We start from the raw sequence: 14237 nt of genomic DNA on the forward strand, positions 1-14237 counted from the left end.
GATAGATAATGCAAAATGAAATAATCGTTTTTACCTCACATTTGGTATACCAATGTGAGGTTATCGCATAAGCTGTAAGCTGTAGTCGGTGGCTTCTGTCTGTCTGTCTGTCTGTCTGTCTGTCTGTCTGTCTGTCTGTCTGTCTGTCTGTCTGTATGTATGTATGTATGTATGTATGTATGTATGTATGTATGTATGTATGTATGTATGTATGTATGTATGCATGCATTTATGTATAGTATGTCCGTCAACATCAAGAACTCGCAAACTGCTACACTTTATAGCTTGGTATTTGGTGTGTTGATGCACCCTGGGCTATAGATGTGATTTTGTTCAAATTAAGTTTGCATTGCCAAAATTATGCAAATGAGCTTAAAAATGTGAAAATGGTCAAGAATTAATAACTCAAAAACCGCTGTTTTGATTGCTTTGAAAATTTGTGTGCAAGTACCTTAGGTAAACCTTTTACAGTTTTATGAATATCATGAAGATATCTTTAATTTTGTGTTTTTGCTGAATTTTTTGATGATTTTTCTCATTTTAAGTAAAATTCTTCTTCACTGATACTGCCGGCCCGACTGCTCTCAAATTTCGGTTGGATGTTTGCAAGGGTGTTACCCTTCTAATTTGTTGAAATTATGAAAAAATTGGAAAAATTACCTTTAGGGCAATTTTTGTCATTTTTGGTCAAAAAATATTTAGAAACATTTTCTTTTTAAAGCCCCTGGACATACAGCTTTTATATTTGGTATACAGATGTCCAGGGATGACAATAGTTAGATATGTGGATGTTGTCCTGAAATATACAAATTTGTATTTTTAAGACAATTTTGTCATTTTTGGTCAAGAAAACTTCTCAAAATTACTTGTGTGATAGCTTTGTAATTTGGTATAAAAGTCCCGAGGGATGTTATTAGATAAATTTTCTGCTCAAAGTGTTGGGAAACCCCCAAATTTGTATATTTTAGGTAATTTTCTCAGTTTGTGACCTTAAATGACCTACACCAACCCAGGATATGTTTTGAGACAGTTTCGAAGGCTGTGAACATAATTTTGTCATATTTGGTATCTGTTTGTAGTAAAATTTGATCCAGAAAACAAAGCTGAGGTTATTTTTTAAATTGCGGACCAATTTTTGCAACTTTTCCATGTAAGACACAAGAACTGATGAGAAATTTGGATGCAGGCTAATTCCAGATGTCGTAATTACCCCCACAGTGGAAGGCATTTCACTATCTGTAACTAACTTAAGTGCTGTTTACATTCGAATGATAGCACTCATAGCATTAAATTATTATAATAATTAAAAAATTCCCAAGGTTGTAAATACATTTCCTGCCATCTGGCCTTATGTAAACATGGTCAATACCAAGTGGTGGAACATTTGATATTCAGGAGGGGGGTAGGGTCTAGAAGATTGATTAGGTAGCATTACTTTTTCGCCAGATCTCTTGTACATTTCCCCTCCCCTCTTTATTTTTTCCCACTCTCTCACCTTTTCTTTTTATCAAGCCTTCTCTGGCTAATTTTTTATATTGACATTTGCTTATGTATTTAGGATCTGCTTGTCCCGTTGCTATAGAAGTTGATATACATGTTCCTATAAAGATGACCTCCAGTACCTAAGTTGGAGACCTTGTTTGCTTTTGTCATTCTTGTTTTCCTGGTTTAAATATTTCTTGGACCAATTCAAACCGAATGTGAGCACATAGTGTCCTTTTTCCTACAGATATTCTTGTTTCAAGTAAAATATTAAAGTTCAGAAAATATGTCAAGTTTTTGACTTAAAAGTGATATTTATCATTAATTTAAAAATTGAAGTTTTCTACCCCAAATATATACCCCTTCATCCTTCAAGTGGACTATTGCGACCATACTTAACTTTTGATTCTCTGCTTTCTGAAAGTATATCGTATGAGGAGATTTCCTTGTCCTCTTTGATGAGAAATATTACTTTGAAAAAACTGTGTTGGTAGCGTGTAGCTCAACCTTAACTGTTTGTAAAAGGTTTGTGTGCGATGTGTGATACAGAGTATGTATGTGCGAGTGGTTTGCAAACTCTACAGCCTGTGAAGCAGTCGCCGTCAGGAAAACAACTCAGCTCGGTTATTGAACCACTCGGTTCAGGACTGAGCCGCTCTACGTATGTGGCCAGGAGGTTTTGACAACTGATGTATTCGCTAGGTAAATAGCAGTCGTGCGTCGTGAGTTCGAATCCGATCGAGAATTTCCCAAAGTGCTATTGCGTTTGTGTCCCCTGGCTCCTGTACCTTTCAAACAAAATGCGTGGTCGATATGAAATGGATCACATCAAACCCGACCTTCTTTCCTGGAAAAAATTAACACACGATTGAAGTTATCATCAAATGCCGTGAAAGAAAATTGTAAATCCCTTCCTTTTATGGATATCGAATGAAACTCCGTTCAGTGAGCAAATCACGAAATGAATAACAGATGCAGCATATACGTGGGAGTACAAACAAGATGACGCTTTGATGGTTTCATGTACACTACAGCATCCTGAAACTTATTAAAAAAATTATACAGACACAGTATGATGGCTTGGTTATATGTATGTATGTATGTATGTATGTATGTATGTATGTATGTATGTATGTATGTATGTATGTATGTATGTATGTATGTATGTATGTATGTATGTATGTATGTATGTATGTGTATGTATGTACGTACGTACGTACACGTACGTACGTACGTATGTACGTATGTATGTATGTACCTACGTACGCACGCACGCACGCACGCATGCATGTATGTATGTATGTGTGTGTGTGTGTGTGTGTGTGTGTGTGTGTATGGATAGATAGTTGAATGGATGGATGGATATATGGATGGATGGGTGTTACCGTTTTAAACTTTAGATTCTTTTCTTTCTGAAAGTATATCGTATGAGGGGATTCCTTTTCATCTTTGACGAGAAATATTGCTTTGAAAAAATCTGTGCTTGTAATATGCAGCCAAACCTTAATTTAGTAAATTATTTGCATAAGGTTTGTGTGCGATACAGAGTATGTATTCGCAAGTGGTTCGCGAACTCTACAGCGTGTGAAGCAGCCGCCGTCAGAAAAACAACTCAGCTCGGTTATTGAACCACTCGGTTTAGGACTGAGCCGCTCTACGTATGTAGCCAGGAGGTTTTGACAACTGATGTATTCGCTTGGTAAATAGCAATAGTGCGTCGTAAGTTCGAATCCGATCGAGAATTTACCGAAGTGCTATTGCGTTTTTGTCCCTGGCTCCTGTATGTATGTATGTATGTATGTATGTATGTATGTATGTATGTATGTATGTATGTATGTATGTATGTATAAATAGGCTCAACTTCCCCTGTCCCCGTTTTACAAGTAACTTCCCTTCTCCTCGTTTTTCCCGGATCCCGGTCTCCCGGCCGATCAACTTATATCTGCCCTGCCGCACCAAAAAACACCCACAATCTGCTTCCTGCCAGCTAAAAATATGTCCCCTGCCCAAGCAAAATTAAAACTTCCCCTGCCCTAAAAAATTTGCTCCCGGAATAGTTTTTTTCGATTAATAGCTCCGTTGGCTGCACCTGTTAATTGATTGTAGAAGGTTTGTGTGCTATGTGTGATACAGAGTATGTACATGCGAGTGGTTCGCGAACTCTACAGCCTGTGAAGCAGTCGCCGTCAGGAAAAAAACAACTCAGCTCGGTTATTGAACCACTCGGTTTAAGGATGAGCCGCTGGCCACTCTATGTAGCCAGGAGGTATTGACAACTGATGTGTTCTCTAGGTAAATAGCAGTCGTGCGTCGTGAGTTCGAATCCGATCGGAAATTTACCAAAGTGCTATTGTGTTTTTGTCCCTGGCCCCTGTACCTTTCAAACAAAGTGCGTGGTCGATATGAAATGGATCACATCAAACCCGACCTTCTTTCCTGGAAAAATATGAACATACGCTTTAAATTATCATAAAATGCCATTAAGAAAAATTGTAAATCACTTCCCTTTATGGAAATCGGATTAAACTCCGTTCAGTCAGCCAATCACGAAATAAATTACAGATGCAGCATATATGTGGGAGTTCAATCAAGATGACGTTTTGATGGTTTCATATACACTACAGCATCCTGACACATATTAAAAAAATTATACAGACACAGTGCGATGGCTTGGTTATATGTATGTATGTATGTATGTATGTATGTATGTATGTATGTATGTATGTATGTATGTATGTATGTATGTATGTCTGTCTGTCTGTCTGTCTGTCTGTATGTCTGTATGTATGTATGTATGTATGTATGTATGTATGTATGTATGTATGTATGTATGTATGTATGTATGTATGTATGTATGCATGCATGCATGCATGCATGCATGCATGCATGCATGCATGCATGCATGTATGTATGTATGTATGTATGTATGTATGTATGTATGTATGTATGCATGCATGCATGCATGCATGCATGCATGCATGCATGCATGCATGCATGTATGTATGTATGTATGTATGTATGTATGTATGTATGTATGTATGTATGTATGTATGTATGTATGTATGTATGTATGTATGATTCTATAGACGGAGGATAGATAGATGGGTCTCGGAGGATTGATGGATTTGTGAACATGTGTGTGTATATGCGTGCGCCTCGTGAGTATGTGTCCAGATAGATAGTTGGATGGGTAGGTAAGCTGGCAGGCATGTTAGGGGCATGGTTTTATTCTTGAATCCGCGTTTGTATATGTATGAACCTCTATACATCTATTCTTGTTTGTCTGTTCATATTCATATTCATATGTAATCTTTGCATATTCCTGCTCGGCACTTCCAAAAGTCTTACAAGGAAAAATGACACCTTCCATTTGTACAGAAGTTGGCTAATACGGATACTATTACCCCATACTCGAAGTAATGTCACACTTGCCAACATACCAGGTAAATCACGTCCCTCTAAGCCTGATTATGAATGTCAGCACACACATGTACATTTGTCTATAACGGTTTAATGAACAGTTTGGAAACAGCTGTAGTCTATTACTTATCAAAGCTGCCGACAAAACGATGACGGAAATATTTACGAGTAGATAATAAGAATGCCACAGCTCATTTGGAATGTCAGGTAGCAGGAAATATTTATTACATGTGAAATGTTACTTTAGGGTCAAAATCCATGAAAAATGGAATTTTTGCGCGTCAAATAAAGAAGTTATTAATCAGATGCAGATATGCATGTAATGAGCCAGTTACGGATTTAGTAGGACTTATATAGATATTTTTCTCACATGAACTGGCTCGAATCGCTACCTGTGTGACGTAGAACAGGACGGATAAAACATCCGAATTACCCCTGTTCTATGTCATCAACCAAACCTTTTTTCCTGTAATATTACCGTTCATACACATGATGACGTCGCGACGTTTGCGTGCACAGACCGATTTGTCGCGATCAATGCCGTGCTCTCATGACATTTCTACGAAAAGATGACGAGATAAATTCAATGTAGACATAGAAACAGGGAAGGCAGGTCCAACGGAATTAGCCGTTCCCTGGAATCGAATGGGGGATGCCGTCGATCGACTTAATAGCTCAGTAACGGCCCAATGTGGACGTCGTACCAGGCGATAAACCCGAAAGCTACACCTCAACGTAAGTTCAACTGAGGCTGAAAGCAACGAAGGGTTTAGGCTACGTAAACATGGACACCGAGATCGGGACTGACGAGTTAGTTGACACCGGCAGCGCGGAGACTGGTGACAGCCCATTGTACGTTGGCCGGGTACGTATAGTCTGATCGGTCACAGTGGGTACCATCGAACGGAACTTTTCGGGCTCGCTAAGATCGTAAGCTTGTGATATTCTAAAAGCTACGACGCCACGTGGAATAAAACTTCCGTTTCGATCTGGTTGTTGCCTTCCCTTCATAAATATATTTGAAAACATTATAAATAATTCTGATTAGACGACTGACATGGGAAAGGAAATAATACGCTCAGAACGTAAAGAAAATTAAAACTAGGTTTGCTTTAGAAAATTGCTTACTGAATTTCAAGATTTTAAGCTGCAAAACTTCGTATTTCTGATCACTATTTGCAAATAGAGTTGAGTAGAAGGTCAAAACAAGCTTAAGAATTCCGTCTGAAAATAGACTTTGTAAGTTTTGTAAGTCTTCTGTCGATGATGAATTTCACTATTTAATGAAGTGCAAAAATAGAATAATGATAAAAAGCTCTCTTTTCTTCAATCAAGTTGTATATATATTATTGTATATTTGATAGTTTAAATAAAGAGATGTTTTTGTACATTATAAATTCATATAATAAGCTGTCTCTCATGAAATATGTTACAACCGCTATGTTTCCACCAGCAGCTGCAGGTAAAGACTTCGACAACAACGTTTTATGCAATGTTTAGTTTTGTTCTTGCTATGCTGCACTTTCCTTAGTGTGTTAGTTGTTATGCAATAAATTGTTATAATACTATGGCTGTCAGGCGATAGCGCGGTAAAGCCTTCCTGCCAGCAAATGGCTGACTTCCTTTTGCGTCGGGATAGCGCAGGACAATGATTGACAAGTTCACGTGACCGAATCCGTATGTCTGATTGGTGATGATGGCATCGGTGTATCAAAATTTCAACTCAATCGGATTTATGAATAAAAGCACCCAGTAAACATTTGCATATTGCCCGAGTGATGAGCCGCTTTACTCATTAAATGAAAGTAATCCCGGGAAATTAAACACAGATCGCGACAATATATTTGTAATGTTCGACAATAATTTTGATCCATCCACATAAAACGAAAAGTAAGAAGACTTTTCATGTGATAAATATATATTCCCATGGAATTTTTCTCTGTTTGACGTCATCGTACACTAGCGTTTTTTTTCGCTAAGCCGTACAACTTCTAGTCGAACATGGGATGAGATATATATATATTATATATATATATATATATATATATATATATATATATATATATATATATATATATATATATATATATATATATATATATATATATATATAATATATATATAATACAGTGGTGAATGAAAAGTGACCCATGCGGGACTCGAACCCACACCCCCCGTATACATTACGGATGCTCTACCAACTGAGCTAATGGATCAGTCGGTACAATGTGGGCGGTCCTGACTCTTAGATGGGGCTTTTCATTCTATTATATATATATATATATATATATATATATATATATATATATATATATATATATATATATATATATATATATATATATATATATATATATATATATATATATATATATATATATTATATATTTCTACATGTTCATTGAAAGGGGCACTTTGTACCGGCCTGTTCATCAAAATTAAAGGGCAGACTTGACACTATAGGGGCAGTTACTGTTGATTCACAGTTGTTACCCTAATATATGAACGCGGCCTGCTTTGTTTTGTGCGCGATTTCCGCGCTATCAGTAACTTTTCCAGGGCAGACAATGGCTCGCAATGCGTAAGTTGCGCAATCGCGCAGTCGAGAGAAAACCCTGTTTATGTGATACGATAAGGCAGAGAGAGAGAGAGAGAGAGAGAGAGAGAGAGAGAGAGAGAGAGAGAGAGAGAGAGAGAGAGAGAGAGAGAGAGACGGCCTTATCGTTTCACAAAATGTAAAAAGCCTGCATCGATATCAACACTGAGGGGCGTTCTACTTTGACGAGCTGCGTGAAGTGTGGCATAGAAGTTTAAGGATACAATCTTTGTATGCTTATATTCTACCTTTGAAGAGTATTATGGTAAAGTATTATATCCCGAAGAGTATTATGGTAAACCAAATCCTTAGAAGCCTTTTTTGGAGGGATAAAGCGAAGCCCCTCGACTGCGAGAATGTCGACATAGCAATTGCATGCGTGCATTTTGTCAAGTCAGTGGTATTGAAAAATCATTCATATTGGACATAGCCAGGAAACATACTAAAAGAGTGGTCGACATAGCAAAGAACTACAAGATCACATATCACAAGAAGCCAGCTTTGCTTTTTAACCCACCCCTACTTACAACCATCCCTTCCGAGAGTCATTGGCCCTTCCATTTTCAGCAAATAAATTGTTCGTGTTGTCCACTTTAAAACAGCGAACCAGGCGCCACTCCTTGGCGTTAATAAGTTTTGACTATTACGCTCAAATCTCCCTACAATACTGACTTCAGCATCATTATTTTTTCAAAACTTGCAGTAGTATTTGCATCTCATAAATTCGTGTAGGGTAATTAACCATGTTTGTTAGACAACCAAATTGCAAACCTCAGAAACAGCAAACAGAATATAAGTCGCGACCATTTAAGAACCGTAACCGTCAGCCCACACCAATTTAATATTAGCTTGTATAATGTTACTACTTTCGACGTGTGATAAATATGCAATAAAAACTCATAGAACACTAAAAGCTACCGATGAAAATTATTCAGGTTTAGATATATCTCAATAGACGAACAGTTGCCATTACTGGAGTCGATGGCGGTGTGGATGGAGGAGTATAAGTGTGCTACAATAAACATACACATATAAATATGTCGGTGTATGTGTGTATTGCATTAAAGTGGTATGCATCCCGAAAGTAAAAGAGCTAAACTTGTGCCCAAACTTTCCTCAATGAAGCTTTCGACCGTTCTCTTTCAAAATCAAGAATAAAAATCAGAGGTCATCGTGCAAAACTTGGTCCTAGAGAGACAGATTACCTGAGATTTCCCGATATTTGACATTCAATGTGGCCGCCATCCCTCTGTTAACTATATGAGGGAAAATAAAACTTTCGGTTTTCAAAAAAATTAGACAATGAAAAGTTTTCTTACACCAAGAGCTTTAAATTGAGCCCGGACAAGTGGTAGATCAGAAAAAAATGGAAAAGTGTCAGAGCCCGACTATCTATCCCCGAGGCGCGTTCTACCCTAAACATACGCATGTCGATGCGGATTCTCCACCAAGCAGGAACAGCACCGAAATACACCAAATGGTTAATCTGTAAGTTTGAATTTATGATGACCTGCCATAACGCCTTTTGTTGATATAAGTTGAGGGTGTCCAATCGATTAAGCGTATCAATACTCCAAGAGTATGAGCTTTCATTTGGCTGGGCGAATGTAACTCTGACATGTTCTCGGTTCATAAGCACGACATCAATGTTTAAACCATCATAGGTGTGTTTCGACAATACATCTATATGCAGAGTTTCATTTAATACTTACACAGTGAAAAGCTAGTTAACCGATGGGAGACCAATAATCCAACACAAATACGAAAATACCGAGGGGATCGTGTTGTTTGAGTATGTCTCTCATAAAACTATGCACACTTATCAACCAGTCACAATACAAACTCCCTCCCTTCCACACAACACATGTACAACTGTACTGCTTTCTATGCAAAAGTCGGACCACAACAGATCGAAATGGGGGTGAACAGTCAAGGGTAAAGCAATGGATCATTCTACACCTTGTGTTACGGAATAACGTTCTGGCAGGCTGAGTGATTCATGTATGCGCTACTCGCAGAGAATGGTGGGAAATAAATGTCACCATGTAATGTGTAAATTTTACATATGTACTTTTAATCTGCATCATATATGTTTGCTTTGCCGCGCACTTTACACCAATTACGGTCCCTGTCTGGCTGTCTGTCTGTCTGGCTGGCTGGCTGTCTCTCTGTCTCTCTCTCTCTCTCTCTCTCTCTCTCTCTCTCTCTCTCTCTCTCCGTAATATTTTAGATTAACACTCAGGTCTCACGATTCAACCATGGTTCAAAATACACTACAAACGGAAAACTATATTATATCAGTGTGTCACGTACACCAATGTGATGTTCTGTTTTGACGACAGCTCAAACCAGCTGTCCTCGAATAGTTATTCCAGTGGCAACATGTTCCCTGCAATTAGCAGAAGGTTAATTCTGAAACAAATAGCGTTTAAATAATCGGGAAAATTGACGTTAGAACTTATGCAATGATTGAATACAAGGAGAGGATTAACAGAACCGGATAAACGGAATGGAATTTGACCTTTTAGAAGTGCAGCGTTCTCACTTGCACTCGACATTACCAAATATGCGTGCTATACGTAACGTATGCCTCCCGATAACAATGGCCCGTCCTAGGCGCTGAACGTCAGTGTGATAGTCCCTCAGTTATGAAATCTGCTTTTTCCCTTTTCGGTACTAAAACTAGAAAGAACATTACTATTTAAATGTTGATATGATATTGTTGCAATAACTTCCTCCTAAGGCAGGTATACAATCAACTTGTTGAATACAATTCGCTCAACATCGCACTCACCCAGCGGCTCGTGCGATAATTTACGTCGTGCATTGGCCAATATCAAAATTCCCAAATATAATCGCCTCCTGCAGGGGCTTAACTTAAACAAATTGAAGTGACAGAAGACCGAAGGTAGCAACATGGGTTATCCGCGGATTTTGATCGCGTATAGTCGCTTGGCTTTCCCGCATTTGAAAAGGAGTGTGAGATGAAGTCACCTTCTATACGACAACTGTGTTCAAAAAACCATTTAATCACTTACCTTCTTTATGTAAGACAACTTAAATATCGTGAAATCTCTTAACACTGTGCCGTAAGAAAACCAAAGACATTGGAAATCCTTAAGGGCTGTTGTAAAGTGCTAAATTTCTTGCTCGTTAACCTCTCATTCCCTTTAATCGTGCCCCAAAATTCTTACAGACGCCTAAAGTGGCTCGACAACATCATGCTTTAACATTTCTTCTGTAATGCTTTTATTTCCTGTGATACGATAGTTAGGTCATGCACATTTATGAATTTACGCGCTATAAAGCCAGTCGCAGATAGGTCTTTAGAAATTATCGAGATTTTACGAAACTTCAACGCCAAGCTTTACTTATGATGTTACAAATCAGATAACTCTCCAGTTCTTAAAAGTTATCTGGTATCATCTCATAAGTAATATTTCGAATCGCCTGAAATTGAAATAAATGAAAAGTCAGACCTCCCTCTGTCTTCCTGCAGCTTAGCAGTCACAATGCCGTGGTGGCCGGAGCCCCTGCGATAACAATGTTTCAGCTGGATTTTAAATGCACTTTGATGAAAATATAAACACAGATAGAGATTTGTGATTCTGTGACCAGACTAATCCCTACAACCCATCTGAAAGTTTAGGTTTTGGTATTAATTAAACGGCTACGTCGTCGTATGCCAGGTTCTGGGAACATGTTTTGAGAAACCGTTTCGTTTTATGGAGACGCCAAAACTTGTCTTTTCATCATATTGACCTGTATGAGAAGTCATGTAATTTTTTTCAAGCGGGGTGAGATTGGTTCCTCTGCATTACAATGATGTTTATCGTGTGGTATATTTCCGGGCCACTTTTTGTGACCTCGTCGATATTTTGCACGTGCCGTTTAAAGAATTGTCGTCTACAAAAATTCGTTGTATTGGTAAAAGTTTAAGCATATGTGCAAACACATTAAACCGACACTATAGTTTCTTCTCGTTTTCATTTTTCTCTCACGCTCAGAACGGAAATACAGGAGTACCCACGTCTCGCATTGTTGCATAATATTCTGTGCGCAAGTAGCATGAACTGGCTGTCAGAGACGAAGTCTGTTAGAAGATGATTGTTTTCTGGTTTTCTACGTTTTGAGTTGTCCAGGTAATTATTCTAATATATAACTTAAGAAGATAAATCCATATACCTAATGTACAAGGCCTGGATGACTCTAAATCATAGGACTTTGGTTGCTGTGACCTTTACGCATACCAGGCTGCGTTGGCTTATATAAAAACAGACACTCAGTGTCAAAGGTTAAGCTTATTAATGACGCCTCGACGTTCGAACGCAGGTTTGAGATACGACATTATCATTAGATATTTATCATTTAGATTATTATGTATGAAAATGCAACAAAACAACAAAAACGACAGCTGACACAATTCCAAGAAAGGAATCGAATTCACAATGTAGCCTAATAAACACATCTGTTATTCATAAACATCTCTATGTTGTTGTATGTTTCGCAGTCCAGAGACATGACATTTTTCCAATGATACTTGTAATCAACAAGTTTGGAAAGTGTATGGTTTTATCCAGATAGATGTCTCTTCATTGCGCGCAGCAATCATCCACGGTGACAATAAACCGCCTAAGCAAGCCTTCATTTTGAATGTTTGAATTGAACATAAAATGGACAGTATTTTTAGCATCTGGTAATGCGATTAAGTGCTGCATCGTGCGGGAACCAACCTTATATACACAGTGACCTTTGACATTAGAAAGCACTTGTCTTCGACGAATTCTAACTGCACTTTAACACGAACGAATATGTGAATAGAGGCCCAGAAATGGAATCGGTCAACCGGGCTGCATTGTCAAAAGAGGTCACTCTTACCATCTTCGTATGTGAAAACTGCGTTGTCCAACATTTAAAACACATCTAGGTACAAAAAATTCTGACGAGAAGTAGAGCGTGTATAGTGATCATGAACATGACCTTGTAGAGTGAGTGAATGAGATAAATACCGTGGTCAAGAATTAATCATTCATACATTAATTTGAAACTTATAATTGCCATGAAATAAAATCTCTGTTTAATTGACATAGCTTTAAAAAATAAAGCATCTGAAAGAAACTATGGTCTATTTCAAAGGTGTACCACGATAAACAGAAAATGATTGCGAAATCTGCGTACGTGTTGGTGATAGCACCAGGAATCCGAATATTGTTATGTATGTATGTATGTATGTATGTATGTATGTATGTATGTATGTATGTATGTATGTATGTATGTATGTGTGTATGTGTGTGTGTGTGTGTGTGTGTGTGTGTGTGTGGTGTATGTATGTATGTATGTATGTATGTATGTATGTATGTATGTATGTATGTATGTAGTTATATTTGATCTGAACATCTTGTGCAATAGCTTTCAAATTTGGTTGATAGGTTCTAAAAAAATATCGTATTTAAAATTACTGCGATATTTGCAAATACAAAAATATCATGCCTAGGTGTGTCATAATTGCTCAGAAACTTTTGCGTTCTGCCCTTCAAAAAGCGCTTGTATTTATGCGTTCAAAAAAAAAGTTCGCCAGAGACCAACTGTTCGATGGACGGCGGAAAAGGGGATTGGTGAGGGGTTATAAGTTGCATACAATTATTTTTTGTCAGTCCATCATACAACCTGCGTTAGCCCAATTACAGTATGAGATACCCATAACCCACAACGGTTTTTTTACCCCAATGGAGCACTGAGGAGTAAAGTGCCTTGCTCAAGGCACAACACCGTGCTAGAGTCTCGAACTCACCGTCCTCCGACAGTGAATCCATTAACTCTGGATCTACCACCATCCTCCGATAGTGAGTCCGTTACCCTAACCACTGGTCCACGATGCCTCCCTGAAATCATTGCCTTGATGTGAAAGTCACACGGTAATTGTGCAATTCAGAATGAAATCAAGCAATGACGTCTAACGCTGGCGGGTTTATACACGGGATTTGAGTATATTGCAACGCTGGCGGGTTTATACACGAGATTTGGGTATATTGCAACGCTGGCGGGTTTATACACGAGATTTGGGTATATTGCAACGCTGGCGGGTTTATACACGGGATTTGGGTATATGGCAGGATATAGCGGCTCTTGCTATATTTAGAGATGCCATTTCTTTCCAGCATCAATTTGATGTATACCCGCTGTTGGGTATGGCCAATTTGCCATCATCTATTATATCAAGTATAATACAGTGTTTCCATGCTTCGAAGTGGTTTTCGAGTTTGTTTAAATACACAATGTAAAAAAATATTTTAAAACAAAGCCATCGTCTTCGAATGAACAGAGCCCCGGCAGAACATTATGAACGATGTCGTTTATGTCGCACGCTTACCCGGCTATGACCACAGGGACGCGTAATATACTACTTGACGCGATGCGCTAAGTGAATATGACGACTGTTGGTAGCATGGATATGAGAACTCACTTTGGAACAATTTGTCTCGATCTTTTACAACATTTTTTTTAACGTTTGCTTGTTCATAGTAGCATATTAATTATCATTATATTACCATGCCCTGTCCGTCGCATTTTAATTGGTCGAGCTGAACCATGTGACCGACCACAAATACGCAATAATGATCTGTTTACGTGCCCGTGAATATGAATAATATCGCAAACATCGTAACTTTTCAGATAAAACGTTAATTGTAATTTGTACAAAGATCATGATCAATCACAAAATGAAATGGAAGATTTATGG

The sequence above is a fragment of the Ptychodera flava genome, chromosome 10 (assembly GCF_041260155.1).
Source record: "Ptychodera flava strain L36383 chromosome 10, AS_Pfla_20210202, whole genome shotgun sequence".
NCBI lineage: Eukaryota > Metazoa > Hemichordata > Enteropneusta > Ptychoderidae > Ptychodera > Ptychodera flava.